Source organism: Carassius auratus, chromosome 30 (assembly GCF_003368295.1).
Source record: "Carassius auratus strain Wakin chromosome 30, ASM336829v1, whole genome shotgun sequence".
NCBI classification, from domain to species: domain Eukaryota; kingdom Metazoa; phylum Chordata; class Actinopteri; order Cypriniformes; family Cyprinidae; genus Carassius; species Carassius auratus.
Genome location: NC_039272.1, coordinates 21,942,244 through 21,962,514, shown reverse-complemented (window position 1 = coordinate 21,962,514; position 20,271 = coordinate 21,942,244). Strand labels below are relative to the sequence as shown.

Genomic DNA, 20,271 nt, shown 5'->3' with positions numbered 1-20,271 from the left:
AAATTTATTTTTTTGTTTCTTTACTCTATTGTATTTATTTGTGCTGTTGCTCATAGTTGGATAGAATATTCTTTTTATTTTATTTATTAGAAAGTATAGTTTTTCCATAAACATAGCACATACCGAACTGTACTGAATCCGTGACTATAAAACCGTGAAACAAACCGAACTGTGAAAAAGTTGAACTGTGCCACCCCTAGTATTTATGTTTGTAAGTAAGGAACCAAAATGGAATCTATTTTTAACCACACTTATTAGAGCATCATATCGTTAGCTAGCTCAATTGCAATATTGAAATCAATTGCAAGTAAAGTCTTCAGTTCTATTTGTGAGCTTTTGCATGGAGAGCCCATGTTACTGAAATAGTTGAATAAAGTCCTTTTTTTCATTTTCTTTGAGCATAAAAAGTATTCTCGTAGCTTCATAATATTACAACTGAATCCCTGATTTCACATGGACTATTTTAATGATTGTTACGGTTTGTAAGGAAGGCGAATGAGGAAGATGATATACAAAGGGGTTCTTTAATGATTGCGGAAGAACAACGGCACATCCAACATAATACATAAACTTAACTTGATCACGGACAAGGAGGAACTAAACAGACAGGGTATTTAAAGCACACGGTAGGTAATCAGGGAAATGGAGAAAGGTGGGGATTAATCAAATCAACCAAACAAGAACAGGAAAATGACCAAATAAGGAAACTGAAAGTCAATGAATGTAACAGAAATACCAGCGGAGAGAGGGTGGGGGTTCTGGAGGCGGACGTGGGGCAAGACGAGGGAGAAGGGTGCCAAGGCAGAGCCGAAGGGTTGAAGGACCGAGGAGGAGTCCAGGGCTTGGAGGCTGGAGGCGGAGACAGGGAATCTTACTGAATCGCTTACTGATGGTGAGCTGCGGGACTGACTGGCACCTGGCTGATCTAGAAGGAAATGAGAGCGGGAGGATGGGAGGAAACAGGAGGATCAGGGCTGGACAGAGCCAGCAGAGAAACAGGAGATGAGGGGCTGGACTGAACCAGCAGAAGGTGACCAGAGGAACTGGCAGGTCTAGGAGGATACGGGAGAGGGAGGCTCGGAAGGAATACAGGGGGATCAGTGCTGGACAGAACCAGCGTAGAAGGAGGAAATTCAGGGCTGGACGGAACCAGCAGAGAAACAGAAAATTCAGGGCTGGACAGAACCAGCAGAGAAACTGAAAATTCAGGGCTGGATGGAACCAGCAGAGAAACAGAAAATTCAGGACTGGGCGGGAGTGGGGCTGGAGATATCCTCTTCAGCAGTGCAGATGGTAAACAAAGATCCATTTTTCTCCAGCACCCACTCAACAAAGAAGGGCGAAATCCTCTCTGGGACTGTTCGCTGGCAGGCGCCAGATCTAGAAAGTCCCTGGTATGGTCCTCCAGCGAACGACAGACAGAGTATTTAAGCACATGGGAGGTAATCAGGGAAATGGAGACAGGTGGGGATTAATCAAATCAACCAAACAATACCAGGAAAATAACCAAATAAGGAAACTGAAAGTCAATGAATGCAACAATAATGTCCTTACTACCTTTTTGGGCCTTCAACGTGGTAATTAGCCTTTTGCCGGCCCCTCCCCCAAAACGGCCATTGTCCAATCACATATCATAACAAACTTTGACTCCAAGCAAGATGGTGAAGAAGTGTGCCCACGGCGTTTGTAAATCGGACACTAGATACCTCGAAAGATGGTCTGGAGGAGTTGTGTTCTTTCCATTCCCAAAGCTGAAAACACAACGTGAGCAGTGCCTCCAATGGATAAAACAGTGTAGACGGCCCCACTCCCAGTTAAATGTGTTGAACATGTAGGTTTAGCTAGCTAACATACCCTTGTATTTGAACAAAATAGCTACTTGCAATAGACATTAATAGACCATAACATATGAAAGAGAACTTTCCCAGCAGTGCAAGAGCATGTCCACAAGGCTGTGCTGGTTGCATTTGAGGTACAGGTTTCTCAGATTTTGCTTGAGACTGGTAAGCATTAGCCTCGATAGTAGTCATGTCTCCTTCATTGCGTATTTTTATATTTTGAATATATCCATCCACTGTATACTGTAGACCCTTTTGCCTCAATCAGGAGGATATCGCGGAGGTATTGCTCCAAAAAAATTCACTCACACGCACTGGTATACCTCTTCCTGTCATGGCAATCTGTTATGCTGGTCGTGTTTGACCATTTGTTTGTCGGAAGTAGCAACAGTAACTAAGGGGGGCGGGGCTCAGCGAAAGGCTAATTGTGTTGCTGTCCATGGAGGGTGTTTTTTTATACAAGGGTCTTGTTTTTGTTATGAATTATCCCTTTAAAAGGTTCGATAATTCTACCTTAGATGGCAGCTTTCTAGAAAATATCTATTAAAGATTAGTCTACAAACTGTGAGGATAAGATGCAGAAACCTTCTTTTTCTTTATAGTTTTCACTCAGTGACACTGAGTCTCTTCAGTCCATCTGTTCACTTTGCATTTTTAGCTCTTGAGTTTGAGTATGTTTTGAGTGAGATATGAAAACATCCAAAGAGCGTAAGATAGAAAGAACAATGCAGAAACTGAGATATTGGGTCTTTGTCAAATATATTACAAAATGAGAGACTCACCTCCCAGGCTCATCTATCTTCTGTGGGTGAAGCAGTGCCAGTAGCAGGGTAAAGAGGGGCCTTGAGATTTTTAGGGTCAGAGCTCAGGATCAGGATACTGAGGATGGAGGAAAGACATTTCAATGCAGATACAGAGACAGAGAAATATGTTATTTTACTTTACTAGTGAAAACATCTGGATACATTTTATAGAAAAAAATTGCCAATTGCAAATTGCTACATATTTTCTTTGCTTTAGACGTAAATGTAACATATTTAGGGTTAGGGTTATTTAAAATAAATTCTAACCACAGTTAAATAGCTGTAGTGCCAACCACGCTGATGTAAATGTTAGTTTGAACTACTACTGCATGTTTTCATAAATCACCTAATTATTGAACTATGTTGGTAATAACAGACTTGAGACCATAGTTGCTTTTAGCCCAAATCAAAACAGTTCAGCCCCAAGTTATATTCTGTTCTCTAGATACGAGATACAAGCCTGATCTTTTAGAAAAGCTGTAGCTTATCTCTGCACAAGACACTGTAAATTGAGCTATCATTCATGTCTGCAGTACAAACGGTGCAGGAATGTAATATTTACGGATGGGTTAAGACTTATAAAATCCTGAGCACTAGCAAATGAAGCTTGCTTTAGCCCGACACTTAAAGTACTTAATATAGCAAAGCAAATTTGCACTGAATCCTCCATTATTAAGGATACATAAGGTGATCACAATTTTAAATTTTAGTATCAGCCTGAAGCTCCTCAAATGCGACTCTCTATCATGAAAACTGCAAAACAGAACAGCTGTTTGCTACAATGTAAAAATTTAATAACTCTTTAAATTCTACTTTAACTTATGCTATTTCAAGGAAAACCCCCAAATGACCTAAAAGACATCGATCAATTAGTGATGAAAATTATTTTGCTGCCCTGGTGGAAACAACACGAGACCGTGCTACCACGACTGTCAAGAGTGGCTCGATGGTGTTTAGCGTCCGGCCGCAGCAGCATAAGTGCCCTCACTACAGCTGAAGAGTTCCACATTCAAATAGACTAAAGCTTGCCGCAAAGCACCAGCAAAAGTAATTACCATGAATGTGTTACCATGAATAGTAAGGAGATTTTTTAATTATTTACTAATATACTAGTGATTCTGAGTGAGTGTCGCGAATATGAAAATGACGTTCTTGACTTGCCATCTCCTCATTAGATGCGCCTTTAGAGAGAAGTGCATCTTTGTGGATTATGATTATAATGAAAGACTATGTTTTCAATTTGTTTTATTTCTTTAAGTAGTAATTTAAAGCTTTCTATAGATCTATTTATCATGTTTGTGAGGCATGTATTTGTATTATATATGTATTTGCTCCTGTTCAAGACCGAGACGTTTCATGTTTGTTTTCTTTATTTTATAAAAGCACCAAGTTTTGTTGATATTGTGAATGCACACATATGCATTACTCAAATTATTTATTACTCTTACCTTTATGAGCAAAAATGATGGTGTATTTTAAGTTGTTTCCACTGAAAAAAATTAAATTGATCGTGCTGGCATCTCCATGTCCTGAAGCGCGCTTCAGCTTCCACTCTCTGCACAAATGATTGGATACAGCGCACATTTATCCAGGTTTAACGTTTCAAGCTTATAACAATGTTTAACCGTTTTATATCTATAGATTTTATTTTAGGCTAGTCATGATGATTTGAGAAGGCTAAATTGATCCAATATAGGCTATGATTAACTCACTGTCTGCTGCTGGCCGCTTGGTCGTTACTTTAAAAAACGAAAACTTATATAACATATATTATTGTGATGAGTGGGGCGGGGCTGAGGGATGTGGGAACGAGCGAAGCCGGTGGAGTGATTGGGAAATGAGCGACACCTGCGACCCACCACCGGTCGCAAGTCCCACAGAGGAGATGGAAGGATATAAAACTGGAGCGACGACAGTGAAGGACGAGAGAGGACCAGGCCTGGGCTTTAATTTATGTTTTGCTTTTTATTTGTGCGCATCAGTCGTCCGTGAGGGGCTGATGCGCTGTTTGGTGTTTATTTAAATGTATTATTAAAGTTTCATTTTGATTGTCCGCCGGTTCCCGCCTCCTTCTTCCCGATGGTTACGAAGGTTTTATTATTACAATTATATAACAAAAAAATGCTCCAAATGTTTTTATAAATTAACTTAATAATAATAAAAAAGAAACTAAATAAAATCACTTCACCATTACATACAAAACAGAACTATTTTAATAACTGAAACAGTAGTATAAGCTGTTTTGTGAGAAGGGGCTAGGGCATAAATTTGAGGTCTGTGGTGGGCTCTACTTTCAATACTAGAAGCCAATCTATATGATGATATTAAAAATAGTAATATAATAATTATTTAAGCATATTATGTGTTTTTTGTTGCAATTCAACAGTATTTGTAAAAATTTGGAAATAAAAAATGTTTCTGCATAACGGTTGTTGGCAGGGGCGTCGCTAGGCCCTTTTTAGGGGGGCTTCAGCCCCCCTAAACTTATGCCCAGCCCCCCTAAAAAATTATTTGATTAATTAATTCGTGATCGCTTCAGTCCCCTTTAAAAACTCATTTGAGAAGGTGGCAAGCTGCATCAAGTTCCGGCTCCTCCCCTTATCTGAGTCTGCATGGATTCAGCGCGTTTTTCAATCCACAGGGGCGCCGAGCAGAGCGAACATAAGAGAGTACAAGGTGTGTGTGTGCGTGCGTGTGTGTGTGCGTGCGTGTGTGTGTGCGTGCGTGTGGTGTGTGTGTTCTCGCATCCAATACCAGTACGTCTTCGCTTTATTTTAATTTACTTTTTGAAATTGAAAACATATTATTGACAGCCTCTCACACACACACACAATACCACTGTGTTCCCAAGATTCATTGCAGTCATTGAACCCTTATGTTGTTTTAATTTTCTGCCAATTTCCACGTACATTTCATAAGAAAAAGCAGTGGTATCATCAAAGGATAAACATGAATGTCCTAATACTGAATCATGAAGTCTTTATTGTACAAAAAAAAAAAAAAATATCTACATTCCCAATTCAAAATTTTCCAGTGACTGGTCACATCTAAAAAAACTGTATTAGTTTTTTTTACAGTGTTATATATGGCTCAGTCAGTACTCCTACTCCCATATATGAAATACAAGGAATACAATGGAATAGTGGATTGCAATAAGGTTAGTAGTATACAACCCTACCCTAATAGTAAAATAATATTTTTTAATCATACACTTATTGGGGGCTGAGCCCCCCTAAAATCAAAATCTTAGAATCGCCCCTGGTTGTTGGACATTTAAATGAATTGATCTGTCTGTTATTTTTCTTTAGGTAACCAGTTACATGAAAACTTTGCTCTATAAATATTGACCACAAAAGCACTACACAAATACTGCTAAATCCATTTTATTTTATTTTATTTTATTTTATTTTATTTTATTTTATTTTATTTTATTTTATTTTATTTTATTTTATTTTATTTTATTTTATTTTATTTTATTTTATTTTATTTTATTTTATTATTGTGGGGTCATGTAGGGGGTAAAAACTCATTAATTGTAATTGTAAAGTCATGAGACATCGTCACTGAGGCTTTAAGAAGCCACTTCACCCCAGGCTGCTCTTGGGGTTTGCCCCTGCAACAAGAGCACTGGAAGTCACTTTGAATTAAAGCATCTCATAAATGACAACTTGTTGGTTAAGTGAACACAATAAAACATGTGAAAGATATTCTGACTAGACTAGAGTCAACTATATTTTTCAAGCAGATTTGAACTTAACAGTGTAAACAGTGGCTTAACAGTGTTTCACAGGATAAAAGGATTTGTTGTTGTACTCTCATTTTAAAAATCCTGTAATAGACTGTTTATGACAGGTTCCACCATGACAACTTCCCCCGAAACTGAAGTCTGTGGTCTCAAAATGTGCTCAATGACCAGTATATTGTGTATAATAAAGTGCTGAAAAGGATGACATTTTTGTCAGCCAAAAGTCAGAAACGCTTTATCATTTTAGCACATCTCGTTTCACTGTACTGAAGTCAATGGATTTTCAAAAAGGTTTTTGGTTAAACGCATAAGATATTTTTATGTTTTATTCTACAGCATAAAATACACCAGTAATACCCCATTTGTGATTTTCTAAAACCTTTACCTAACAAATGGCTAAATGAGAGTACAGAGGTTTTCGGGGACATTAAACTTCTCCATACAGGTAAAGTCATATACTCACTAGTTTGCTTTTATAGTCTGTTTATAATTGAGCTCTTGCAAACTATTCTAACTCAAACTTTCAGGGAAAATATCTGTAGATAAACCCACCTTCTGGCATAGTTTGACAACCAGCATACATATGCACCCTTCTCATGCTAAAAAACATTCCCATCCAGCCCTTCTGATACTGAATGTTACACACACATTCATCCAGCATGCAGTGCTTCTAGGCTACGGCCAGTATCTAGGCCACAGGCTCCATCGTTTCTGTCCTTAGCTGACAGTGGCAGTTAAATTTGTGTTATGTGAAAGCCTCTCCCAGGCCTTTTTCATTCACCAGTTAACAGCACTCCCACCCCAGTGTGAGCAATGTGTGTGTGTGTGTGTGCGCATGTGAGTGATGGACGCATTTCTGCTCCCTTTCACTATCTGTTCATGTCCAGTGCTGTGAATTTAGGAATTGTGCCCTGTCACTTCACACAGCCACCAGACCATCTCGCTTCCAGAGAAAAAAAAATCTTCCTTAAGATAATATGACTCATGCAGGATGAAAACTGTTTTCTCCTCATTTTATCTACTGAACAAGACAGTGGTAATTGAATAAAGGGGGCTTCATCCCACATGTGCTCGTGATAAAATGCTACTGTCGAAGTATATAAATGCAACTATTTGTAATGATAACATGGTAACATATTTAACAGAGACAAAAAACAAAACAAAACAATAGTTCAACAAAAAAAAAAAAAAAAAAAAAACACTGGAATTAACGTCACTGGATGGAGCTAGAATTTTATCATAGCAATATTTTCAAATCATAAATAAAAAAAGACAGGGTCTATGATAAATCTATGAGTTAGTCTAACATACAGTAGCAAAATGTTGGATTATATATCAAAAGGTTTGATTTAAGAAGTACATTCATATGGCCAAAAAGACCATTCTATTAAAAGAGATTCTTGGAATGTCCTTTTACTGTTTTTTATGTAAATTAAATAATAATTCATTTTCATTTGAAAATCATACTGTAGATTAGATATTATTTTGCAATAAATTTAAGGCAATGTTAAACCATTTGCAATGTTTCACTGTACATGGCATGGTTACAGTTAACCATTTGACAGGTTTTTACTTTAGCTTTTTTTACAGTCTTTTTCTGTAAAAATTAAAAATATTTTTTACAGTGTATTTGAAAAGTGTATCCGTTACTGGTCCATAATTCACAAGAAAACTTGCTCTAGAAAAAAATCCCTCCCCTGTTCTCCAAAATCAATATCCATTGACATATTTGTTCATAACTGTTTTGGACTGTTTTTTTTTTATTAGTAAATGGTGCTTGATTTCTACATATTTCTTTCCTGATTCAGATGAGATTCAGATTGTTTGTTAGTTGTAAAATACTGTATACTGCCTCCAATATTTCATGCTGTTTTACTATCTAAAAGTACTGACTATTTACAGCATAATTCAGAACATACATTTCTGCTGATAAATGTTCAGTTTACCTGCTAAGTAAACACATCTTTGTTTCCAGACGAATTGAAAGGGAAAAAAAATGTCCTTATTTCCGCAAGTGAAAAAAAACAATCAGATTACATCAGATCAATAAAGTACTTTCCAGTTTAGTGTGAAAATGCATCAGATGGTCAGTGAAGGCTCTGTGGGCGGTCCGTGGGCATGGCTTCTCAGAATCACACTCTCAAAATCTATGAATAGGTCTTTCAGTAGGCAGAGAAAGAAAGTCAGACCGTCTTTTCTCTTGCTTGTTCAACCGTATCTAATGGTCCAACATGAGAGGAGGAGCACACGCATTCTTCAACCATATTCAACAATATCTAGAAGGGCCTGTGCCATTTCTTCTGTTTCCTATCACTGCTCTTTCCAACAACACAAGCAGACAGAAACTGATGCCTGTATATCTCTTTAAGACAAGACCAGTCTGCATTATCTTGTTGGCTTTCTGGGGCTTAATGCGACACAGTAGCTTTGCTGAACCCCAGATCAACCTGATTATGTCACTTCTGTGAGATTATGTGCGATCAGTCTCTAACACTATCATCAGAAGATGCTAAAGGAACACTTCTAAATGAAAACATCTTCTTTTGTGTTCCACAGAAGAAAAATCATACAGGTTTGGAATGACAGGAGGGAGAACATTGTTTTGGTGAACTATCCCTAGTAGTGCACAGAATAAAACAGAAAACAATGCAAATTCCTTGCATAAATGAGAAATCCGGATAAATTATTTGAAAGATAATACTACAGAGATTCAGAATAGTTTGTTCTGCAGAAGGGAGCTTTAGCAGAGTGAGAGAAGTTACTGGTATAATTATAGAAAATGTTCTTATAAAAATCGATAAAACAAGGGCAGGGACCCATGTGTCTCAGCTGAGCATGAGTTCTGCGGCGTGTTTGGAGAGAGAGGGGTGAGAGACAAGAGAGACGTGGGTGGTCACATCGGTCTGTAATTACACCCTCTGGAGCTGCAGGTGAAGAGACATGACCTTTCCACAAGCTAAAAGCCCAGCGTGCACAAATCACCTGACAACTCGTGCAGGAGTCTGGGCTATCACGTGACATTTCTAACGATAAACAGATGACATCAAAATACTCATCCTGTAGAGCAATATGTGTTTTTGAGATGAACTGTATCGACTACTCAATGCTCAAATCAACATCCCATCAGTCAATTCAAAGATATATGAGAAAATACAATTCATATGTTATTACTTGAATACATGATGAACATCCTTTTAATGTTTTTTTTGTACTTAAATAGATTTTCATATTTATTAGGGGCATAACGTGAAAAATATCTTATGGACAAAACTGTCCTGATATAATAATGAAGAAATATGCCTTATTAACAGTATGACATAAAAAATATATATATAATTTTTTGTCATGTGGTGTGACCAACAAGTTCATATGACCCAATGAATTGGAAAGGGGGGGGGGGCAGTAAATTATATAATATAGGACCCCTGCAGACACTCCTGACTGTGTGCAAACTTAAAATATTACTTTTCATGACTAGACAAAGATTAGTTCAGGTTGTGAAATGTCATGTGGTGTGACTCCACAAAAACTTGATGTTTACAAAACAATAACATAATAAAAACCTGGTTGAAGATATGTATATGTACATTTATTCAGGGTGTAAGGAAAATATGTCTTCACTTTGTACTTGATGGTTAAACCACATGACATTTTTGTGGCATGTTTACCCTTTTATTAGTTTGGTTCTCTTAGTTCTTTTGAAAGAAAATGATACATTTAGTCCTGGTTCACTTAGCGTTCACATTGTCAATTTATGAACCCATTGCTGAACTATGTATTTAAAGTGTTAGTTCACCCAAAAATGAAAATTCGGTCATTAACTACTCACCATCATGTAATTCCAAACAAGTAAAACTTGATCTGTCATCAAATTCATCTTCGAAACACAAATTGAGATATTTTTAATGCATTGATGCAACACATTCCACAGCTGACACAGAACATCATAACGCCGTTTAGGTTCAGTGGACACTCTCCAAGATGGCACCAGAGTGCAGACAAACTGTTGAATAAAGTAGGTTTTTTTTTGTGCACAAAAAATATTCTAGTAGCTTTCCATTCTAGTACGATTGAACCCCTGATGTCACATGAATTATTTTTACGATGTCCTTGCTGTGTTTCTGGACCTTGACCGTGTAAGGATCCTTGCGGTCTATGGGAGGATCAGAGAGCTCGCAGATTCCATCAGAAACATGTTCCGAAGATGAACGAAGGTCTTATGGGTTTGGAACAACAGAATTTTCATTTCTGGGTGAACTATCCCTTCAATAACTAATAATATATATTAATAATAGGCATGCCAACTAGTCAATATTAAAATTTGTCCTTATACTAAAGGGTTTCAAATTATTATTATTATTATTATTTTATCAAATCAAGTAACACTAAGTGTTAACGCGCCCTTAGTGTCATTGAATTTAAGCATCTCTTAAAAATGATGCAAGCATTTCAAAGCCTTATGAAACCAACATGAATATAAAGACTAGCTACATTTCAAAGGACTCTTCACTAAACGTTTAAACATTTATTCTTTTACTCTTACATGTCATTGGCCCACCTATTACTCAAACATTAAATAGTCTTGTTGCAGGATTTTCCTTGAACGAAGCTCCAGAACATGTTTGTTTTGTTTTAATGCGGCAGGGGTTATATCGTCTCAAGGCTCCCGGCATTAAGCTGCCTTACATTACGCCGGGCTAATCTCTGCCAGAGGCTGGTTTAACCACCACACATCCCCAAAATCTACTGAGCATTGGGCTCTGCATCCCAGACACAGCAGCTGTCATGTGGAGCGACCTTCAAGTGCTCATGAATTAACACAGCAGGCTTTATACACAAACCGATACACACACCATAGCCGCAGCTTCACGCTGGATGCTGAGACAATGAACTGTGCATCGTGAGAACTTGGAGAGGCCTTGCATCATCACAACAAAGGAAAGCCCCATCTTTTTTTGTAATTCATACATTCCAGCGCTGTTAATCTCAAGGCTTTTGTAGGTCTTGGACAAAACATACACAACAATGTGTCTGTCAGCCAGCCTAGAGATCAGTTTGCCAAACATCAGAGTTATTCTCTCGTGAGATGAGAATGTGCCAAATGTACAATAAAAGTGAGCCGAAAATAGATTATTCTCATAGCGATTGTCAATGTCTGCTCTCTCCCCATCAGCCATTAGCTGACAGAGAGAGACAGAGAGAGAGAGAAAGTGAAGCAGAAGAGATTTTTTTTCCTAGAATAAACCAGGACACCTGTCCTCCCACAGGGCTTATAGCTTTATAATGCTGCACTGCTAATAATGTAACAATATCACTGTCAGACGGTTTATGATCATTCACTCACCGTTACCTATCATTTAAATTTCCTCTTAATAAAGTACAACACAATGATCAAAGCATAAGACATCAAATAGTGAAATTATAAAGCTAATTAAACAGTTGAGTCAAAACAGATTGATTAAGAAAAAAATATATATATAACATATATCATCACATTTTTGCAATAGCTTTCAGGTTAACAAGTAAACAAAACAAAAACCACAATAAGGTGCGCTGAAATATGTCAACTATTTAATGACGAATGTGAACTAAAAGATGATATAATACCAATTTTACTTCGATATCAGGACAAGTTGTCAAAGGCTGTAAATGTAATTTTATTAATTTATTGCATTAGCTGTAGACCAAAATGTTATATTTACACACATTACATTTTCCATTTTTTGTTTCATCAACTGTTTAGTTGCATAATTGTTTTAATATGTCCGCTGAAAATACAAAAAGCCAATATAAAGGCAAAATCTAGTTTTCTGTAAAAAAAAAAGAAAAGGAAAAAAATGAAGATTATGTAGATTATGATTAAAACAAGAACAAATGTCTTCCATGGTCTCAGGAAAATAAACTTAATTCAAAGAGTTTTATATCCAACTGACAGATTTTTCATTTCATGTTCAAATTTTCAAATTTCCTCTCAAGTAAATGTATCTTCATTTCAGGATGTTCAGGTTTTTCTATGAAAGAAAGTTTTCCATGTGATGTAACATTTAAAGCCATGATTATTTTATTCAAGACTTTTTAGGAAGAGTGAACAAAAACCTTTTAAGACCTGCAGAAGCCCTGTTTTACTTCTTTTGTTTCAATTGGTTCCCATTGTGACAACTTACCCCATAGAGTTTAACACATGTCCTGTTTGGGATCCCAAGATAAACTGATGTTAAATGAGCTCTGAATTTCAAAAATGTCCCCAACCACATCCTAAAGAATCTCCTATCCCCAGTAGAAACAAAATAATCCAGCAAAATTAACATCACAAAACCAGCTTTGCTTAAACTATAGAGGAGATTGTGATATCACTGATTATTAATCAAGTCATTTAGAAAAGCCTATTAAGCACGGTCAGTTAAAGTCTCTGTTGTCAGTTGTCTCTGTATTAATAGTCTGTCAGCTTTGCTTTCTCACCAGCATCACAGCTCAGAGGATTATGCCTATATTTAAAATGTATTCATACTAGAAACATGACCTAGACATTCCTTCCTGAAGATTCCTAAAAATTAATTACAACTTCTAAAACTTGCCAAGCTTAAGTAACAAGTTAAATCAGCCTATAATTAAGCACAGACTCTTCAGTCTGGCTCTTTCTATTAATTTTTCTGCAGTGGCTTATAGAACATTCATTATAATTCTATGCAAGTCAATTTGAATCTAATTATGGCCAAACCTCTTCAACAACAGCCTCCATAAGTTAATGACTCTTTGATAAACAACAAGGGGAACAAACAAACCACTGCCAGATGGTGCAAAACAAGTGTAAAGAATGTTTTTGGCTTGATAAAAGAAAGCTTTTATCTCTTGCAACTAAAGTAATCACAAGATGGAAAACTGAAAACTTTCATCCAAGCCATTAGCGTTTGACAGTCTAGAGCAAACAGACTAGTTATTCAGGACTCAAGTTTTCCTTTCTCTTGATCTAAAGGGATAGTTCACCTAAAAATAAAAAATCTGTCATTATTTACTCATCCTCTCTCTATAATCTATATTATGAAGTCCAAAACTGTCAAATTCCAAAAAAAGGTCAAAGGTAATGTGAGATGACCTGACAGGCATATTGCAAGTTTATATTGTAAGTGACACGATCATTTTGTATAATGAGGAGATCAAAATTTAAGCTTTAATTTACTCATAAATTCAATAATTGCCAACATGCGTATACACAGATTGATTTCATCTATTTAGAACTTATTTTATTGTTTATATGTCCAATTACTGATATTCAGAAACATTTTTTCTTTTATTTTGATTTATTTCTGCTTTTTGATAAATTTCATCTTCACATCACAACAATAAAACGTAGACTAATTTTCTGTTTTAATAACGAGAGCAGCAGAAGCAATACATTTCTGAAAAATTTGACAAAGTTTTCAAATAAAAAATATTAACTCAACTGAACTTTGCATAAATGTAATAATTTTAAGGAGTTGTTGTTTTTTTTGGTTAACTTTTATAAAAATAAACATTATCATTAAACTTTAGGAAAAATGATCAAATACCAGAAAAATATTGGTAAAAACTGATTATCAGTTGATCTCTAACACAGACTACAACAGATATGGCAAAACAAAGCGTAAACGTCAAATAACGTCAAACCTTATTGGTTCTTGCATGCTCAAGATTACATTTTTTGGTCAAACGGTTCTTCTAAATGTCAAAACACTGAGCTCTCACATCATCTACAAAGGGCAACTTCCTCTTCCTTTATGACAGTCTGTCCACTGCTCTGTCCTTCACACTCTGCATATTAAAGTATCAGCTAACCTTCTTTTACGCTGACATTTAAATCACGTCAAAGCACTTCATTAGTTTTAACGTTTTTGCATGCCTAGGATTCACTCAGTCACTTCAAATGCTCCCATGTAAATGAATCGCTGTGGTTAAACTCCAGTCAGTAACGGTCTGACTATGACTATTGATAGTATAACATATTCAGCATAAGCTACTATTAAGTAGTACTATTAACTACTTTTACTAGAGGAAAAGGTGTGTGAAAACATTCAGTGTGTTGACACAAGGACGTGACCGCCGGTAATGAAGGTGTGCATGTTGACGTGGTTTGAATGAACAAAACTTTACAGGCACCTATTAAAGGTGTTTGGATATGAATGGATAAAACATTCCTTCCATGCCTTGAGATCTTCATCACAACCACAGTCATCATTCTGTCCTTGAAGATATTCACACTGCATTTTTTAAAAACAATTCAGACACTGCCTTGGAGCGGAGTTCCTCTGCGTTGTCCCTGAGAATACTGATGAAAGTCAAAAAACAGACTGAAAGCAGTTTAATCATTTCTCTGAATGCAGTGACAGAAATTTGCTGACTTGAAAGGCCACAAAGACAAATTATACATGAGGAAAACTGGCCCAAGGCCACATCGGACTCTCTGTATTTTGTGAAGTGCAGCTGCTTCAACTTTCAAGATTTCATATGAAGCCACCAAACAAAACACAACACACGCAGCTTAAAAAATGAATCCAATCCCCAACCCTGGAGCCGGCTGCATCCCAGGAGAGCTTCAGCTCTTTAAATATAGGGTTTAAAACAGGTGAGAGAATTAGCTTTTTCTCACTAAACAACCTGACTGCATAAAATGTGCTATTCATTAACTGGATGAATATGTGAATGATGTATTAAATAAGTATTAAAATAAGTGTATTAAATAAAAATGTATTAAATAAGACTATTATGAAATATTATTTTTTTTTAAAATAAAAATATGATAAAACACATAATAATGTGAAATATTACTTCAAATTAAAGTGACTGGTAACAATTCAAATACATTAAAACAGTCATTACTCAGGTCTTCAGCGTCACATGATCCGTCAGAAATAATTTGAAGCTCAGGAAAGATTTTGGTAACACTTTATTTTAAGGCCCGATTCTCACTTTTAACTAGTTGCTTATTAGCATGCATATTACCAGCATATTCTTTTTTTATTTCATTTTTTTATAGAATGTTCTAAAGAAATATTTATTTAAAAATGTATTTGAAATAGAAATCTTTTATAATATCATAAATGTATTTACTGTCATTTTTTAAATCAATATGATGCATACTTGCTTAATAAAACTTACTTAAAAAAAGTACTACTACTTACCCCAGACTTTTGAATGATAGTATATGCAAGTTTTTATTTTCTTCATCTTCTTTATTCCAAAAACACTATATTAATGCATAAAAATATAATCTAATTCCAGGCTTCAGAAGGTCCAAGAATGTCCCAAATACCAACTTCCGACAGCAGTTAGTAAACATACTTAATATCCCAAATAAGGCATAAGACAATCTTTTTGTATTATATACATATATGTTCTGCCCCCGTTTTCTTTTTAAATAGGAAATATGTGACTTTTTAAAAAGGGATTACACAGCTATAACATACAGAAAACCCCTCTATGGAAGCTGACTAGAAAAAAGCGTGATGTCCATACAGAGAAAGCAGTAATCAGAGTAAACCCATAATACTGCAGGTCAAAGAGCCCTTCTGGGAGGGACATTTCCCATTTCAGCTCCCCATTTATTTGCCTAGAAAGACCTACAACTGGGACCGGAGGCTTCACTCAGCTCACAAACAAAAGCTTATTTAAAATACATGGACAGCAACAGCCAGAAAAATACTAGAAAAAAAGAAATCAGTGAGTGCCTCTAGGGAAATTCACTTTAGGATCACCTTTGATCTCTTCTCTCTGTGTGCGTTGACAAACATCCATGTGTGCTTGGATGGGTCTATAGCAAATAACCTCTAAATGTCTGTCTTTTAAAAACAGTCACCACAAGCTGTCGTTATCACACAACTTACTGCACGATATATAAACACTGACAGACTGTCTTAAAGTACTGTGGCAGTAAAACAGTACTTTGATGTGACTACTGAAATATTTGGCATGCCATGGTAACTAGTTCAGAAAAACGAATGAATGAATAAATGAATGAATGAATGAATGGATGAATAATTACCATAACGGTACTATTTGTAAAGCTGCTTTGAGACAAACTGTGTATATGCAAGCAGTTCTGGAATTACAGGAACAAGTCTGTCTTCAAAATCTGCTAATATGTGCCAGATATATTAGAATTTCAAAAAAATATCACAAGTGGCCTACTGTGACAGTAATACAGTACTTTAATGTATACAATAGTATTTAAGTGCCTACTAAAATATATGACATGTCAATGGTGACTTAAATAAATAAATTACAGTAAAAAAGTACCATTTTCATTTTGAGATATTCCATGTAATATATATGAAAGTCCAAGGTGCTTCCAAGATGACCATATTATTTAAAAAATACTACATAATAGCCTAGCACAATACCATGTCCAGAAAAACAATCATATTTGTATAAATATCCCATTAGAGCAGTGCTCAGCAAATTTGACTGCAGAACACAATCACATTTAAGTTCATAGTAAAATCACACAAATATGACTATTTTGCCCTGCTTAAGACACCAATGCTAATGCACAGATGTCAAATCTTCCCTCTGTTATTTTGTCATTTGCTCAGTCATGGATAGGATACGTGAGAAGGTTTTAAGAGTCTTCTGAGAACACTCCCATATGCAGAGCTCTTCAAACCGAAGCATTTACACAAACATTTGTCACCGAGCAACACTTAATGACTTTCTGCCCAATTCGCTGTTATATATTCGCAAAGGGCGGGTCGTTACTGTTACCTATACTCCCTGGATCACAGCCGCGTACTGCGACATAAATCACGACATTTTTTTTCCCTTAAAAGAATTAAAAGTAAACTAACCTGTCATAACAACGCATACAACACAATCATTTAAAAAGTTTAGATGGAAATACTCCTTGCCAATCAAAACATCAATGCGTAAACTGCGTGTTTTCGCAGCCCTACCTGCATAGACAGCAGCAGAAGCATCACTCGGAGAGAGTAAAGGTGTGATATTGCGGATGGATGTAGGCTACAGTAAATAATAACGTCAGAAAATGTGCGGCGAGGTCTAACCAAGGCTTTTTTTGTTTATCAACCAACTACAAGACCTGTCCTTGTCATTTCGCCTTCACGCGAGTGTTTTGCTCTCCCACCTGCACACAGCATCCGACGCCGCGCAGCGACTCTGCATCTAGGGCATGTATTTGGCAGGAAAGCAGGTTGGTAATGCCTACAGCGCAAGCGTATTCCGAGGGCGCCATTCACAGCAGAGCACTATTTTGCAAAAACGCCGGACCGCTGTGGATCACGGAGATAGAAGGGAGTGCGTTTACTATCACGGCGATACACAGAGAGAGACTACAGTGAGTCATCAGTTGTGGCACTTCAACATCCGTAACGGAGATTACTGGAAATCTGTGTCCAGCAGCTTTAAAGTGAGGCTGATTCATTTTCACACTCCTCCTACATAAACAAGCTCTTAATTAATGGTGTGCCTTGCGTAAACCGGTGTTTTTAATCTCTTCATTTAATTCAATAGCTATGTTTACATGCAATAAAATAATCCCTTTATAATCGGATTGAAGGCTCAAACGGACTGAAATGTCTTCATGTACACCTCAATCGATCCGATTCAACTCGATCCGAACTAAATTTCTAGTGTAAACCTGAAAAAATCCGATCAACAGAAGAAATAAACATACGTAAAACCCAAATTATAATAGGCCTATAATAATAGTAACAATTAATGCTTGAAAATGATGCATATGTTTACATAGTTTTGTCTCATGCTTAAATATTTACTAAATATTTTCTCCAACTGCTTTCACTAAGAGACACTATACTGAATTTAAAGCTAATAAAAACGAGGCTTACAGTCTTTACAATCAAATATGTAACACACTGTATAAGGTCCAAAGACTACCTTTTTTTCATCAACTCACAACTTTCAAAATTATTTTATGGTGTTTTTGTCTACTGAAAGTCTGTCAGCTGAACAATCATTGCTAAACCACAGTATAATCCATAGGCCTACTTCTCTCCCACACAAACTAGTTTTTGTTCCTTTAAAAATTCAATATGGTGCAACCTTGAGTTTTCCGCTATATTTGTTCCATTATTTTAAAACGTGATGCATTCCATATTGAACAGAGACACCCATACACTGAAGGAGAGTCACCTTCTTCATGAACAAAGTAAACTGAACAAAACTTCTTGTTCATGAAAGCAGTTCGTTTTGATTTTCTGACTGAAATGGAGTTGACAACCAAACACAGATCGTTCCCCTAACATTAGCACATGGTTCTCATTTGTTTGTTTTTGGGAACCAAAACTAGGAACATTCTCTATAGCAGGGACGTTTCCTTCGAGGAGGCAACAGAGGCAGTGCCTCCTCAAAATATTGGATGTGACAAAAATTTGTAGTACAAAAATAAAACAATGTTTGACACCCATGAATTAAATAAAAATACCCAACTTTACAGCAGAAACAAATAGGCTACGTTTACAGCCTGGTAAAAAAAGTGTTGTTTTTTTTTGTCTGTATAGCCAAAGATTATAGAATACCCAAGACGTGTCACTTGTATAGTTTTAAACGGGGAAAAATGCAAATGCTCAATATGGCTGCTCAATCGCAGGAAGCCCTGCCTTCTGAATGAAAGACCCAATCGGTAATCGGTAAAGTCAGTGCGTCACTGCAGCTGCCTGCAGAAGTCCCAGTTGATATAGAAACAGTCAGGGTTCTGAGACGTGTGCTTAGGACTGCACATGCACACTGGCTGATCTAACCCAAAAAAAAATATTTTTATAACACTATTTGAGCCAAAGAAACAACATTTATGATACTGGTGTTGTCAGACTCCTCTGGGGATTTCAAATATGAAATTTTATCATAAGTTTAGTGAACAGTTTTGGAGAATTTCATGTTTCCCGATTCAAAGAGATAGGAGTTGCACTTGGATGCCCGAGAGGCAATTCAAAGATGGCCGCCAAGTGACATGACTGGTATTAAAGGGACTTTGATCTAGCTCATTATACCCTTCATGACCATTGCGAGGGGGTGAATTTTTTTATATCTATATATATTTTCGATTATCTGGGAGTGATGAGCGGTGACACACTGCCAAGATGGTGATGGCAAGCTCCGCCAACTTTGGGCTTCAAAATTGCTCATCAGAAACCTATGGGTGACTTCACGGTCACTATCCAAGGTTTTTTTTTACAGTATATGTATATGACTGAATATGTTTGGCTGTGATCAGTTCATGCAATAAATCCCACCTCATGTGTTCTTGTGCATTCCACGTTAATGATTCAGTCTGAATGAACAATATAATGGTGTTAATGGGAAGACTAATAAAAAAAAGTTATTAACCAACTCCCACATTTAGATATAACCACTTTATGTAAGAAAAAACAAACAAACAAAAAAAAAAACCTTTAAATGGCAGGAAACCAAGATCTGTGAGAGTTTTAGTGAGTAATCAGCTTGGTACAAATTTAAATAGAATTTTAAGCGAGCTAAGCATCTGTGAGCAATATGAGCTTTAATGACTAAAATAGTTAAAAGTTAACGATTTAAAAAAGGATAACTGAACATAAGTTAACAAATAAAATATATTGTTTAAATTATTACTGCCTTGAGTTTTTGTTTTTGTTTTGTTTCTTTGTAATAAATGTAAAATTCTTAAAAACAGCATGATGACATAATATCAAGTGAATAATACTTTTCGATAGGCAGAGAAAGGGGTGTCACAAAATCAGACATGATTGTGGGTTATCATAGGAAGAGACGGATACATCGGTTTTCTTCAAAAATTGATTGGGTGTGCATTTCCCATAAGCACAATTAGCTAGCTTTGGATCCAAGTTCCGCTGAAATCTATTGGTAACAACCGAACTTGCCTTTGGGAAACGCAAATCAGATG

The 20,271-nt window shown here is 36.4% G+C and overlaps 1 protein-coding gene across 5 annotated transcripts in view; it reads right to left on the bottom strand.

Annotated features, from left to right (window-relative positions):
- apba1a (amyloid beta (A4) precursor protein-binding, family A, member 1a) overlaps positions 1 to 20,271 on the bottom strand; it is a 57,637-nt gene that overhangs the window by 36,616 nt on the left and 750 nt on the right. For 3 of the 5 annotated variants that reach the window (XM_026212157.1, XM_026212155.1, XM_026212159.1), the window contains exon 2: positions 2,621 to 2,717. The gene's annotated coding sequence lies outside the window, so the exon portion shown is untranslated. The other 2 variants (XM_026212158.1, XM_026212156.1) reach the window with 2 other exon arrangements.